Genomic DNA, 1478 nt, shown 5'->3' on the forward strand with positions numbered 1-1478 from the left:
ACCGGAGCCACGAGGGCGAGGGCGCTCACCTGCGGACGCATACCTGGGGTGCTCCGAAGGTCAGCCGCGCTCACCTGTGGGCCACGCCCTGGACTCGGGGAGAAAGAAGAGATTACAGCTACTCCGGACTCTGTACAGGGCCTGCCATTCTCGCAGAGCCACACGGCAAGGGTAACACGTATGTCTCAAGCTGCTTTTGAGCCCTTGATAACGATCTTACCAGTGAAGTATTTCAGATAAAGAAACCGAGGTGCGGAACCTACACAGAGTCACACAGTACTGCAGAGCTAGAATGCTTACCCAAGACTCTGCCCCAAAGTCTGTCCTTATCTCACTGAACTAAAAAATCTTGTCAGGAGCTTCGAGCCAGAGAAAGATGAAGAGGTGCGTGGAAGTAAAAGAGAAGGTGGAGCTGACCGTCCACAGGTTTCCTGCAGAGCATCACCACGAACACTTTAGGGACTTCATTAGTAATGCACTTTAGAGTCCTTTAATTTGTCAAGTCTTTTTTTTTTTAACTTCATCTAAATACTAAGTTGAAAAAATTTTAAACTGGTTTGCTCACCTGCATTTTAAAACTCATTACTCTAATAATGAATAGGCTGTGTTCCAAAACCACAGAGGTAGGAGGGGAAAGAGCAGCGTTCCGAGTATACCAGCTGAAGCAGAAAGAATTCCCCAGCCATCGCTCCCACCTTAGAAGCCACCCCACATTTTTTCAGATGGACTTTCATCCAGGTAACTTCTTCTCCAGCTCCCTGAAGTGTATCCCATAACCCAGTCCTCAAGAAACCTTTCAGAAGGCAGTTCAACTGTCTCAGTCTCCTTGGCTGTTACTCCAATAAATGTACGCCTTAGGAGAAGGAACTACCCCCATAATTTCTAATGCATCCATTCAGACCTTGTTAAAAGAAGCTTTTGCTCCCTTTGAATTTCTTATCCCTGTATCACTATATTGTATCTAATTACTGTTTCTCTGTAATTGTGGTGTTATCTACTATGCTATATAGTATCAAATAATTTAAACAAGTGGTTTCAAATATAAATTAATAATGAAAGGGCTTTTACCTCCATATGCATAAGATAACTATAATTTAAGTGCAGGTTTTTGACATAATTTATTTGGTTCAATAAAAAGGTGGTGTTGCAATCAAAAACACCATACTAGCAACCTAGCTCAGACCTAATTTTTTAATTAATTAATTTTTTACATCTTTATTGGAGTAGAATTGCTTTACAATGGTGTGTTTCTGCTTTATAACAAAGTGAATCAGTCATACATATACATATGTTCCCATATCTCTTCCCGTTTACGTCTCCCTCCCTCCCACCCTCCCTATCCCACCCCTCCAGGTGGTCACAAAGCAATGAGCTGATCTCCCTGTGCTATGCGGCTATCTATTTTACTGTTGGTGTTGTGATGGAGATCTCTGAGAGATTTTCGCCCTTTGATTTTACACGGAGCTGGGAGGTCTCTT

The sequence above is a fragment of the Neophocaena asiaeorientalis genome, unplaced genomic scaffold, assembly GCF_003031525.2.
Source record: "Neophocaena asiaeorientalis asiaeorientalis breed wild unplaced genomic scaffold, Neophocaena_asiaeorientalis_V1.1 scaffold487, whole genome shotgun sequence".
Lineage (NCBI taxonomy): Eukaryota > Metazoa > Chordata > Mammalia > Artiodactyla > Phocoenidae > Neophocaena > Neophocaena asiaeorientalis.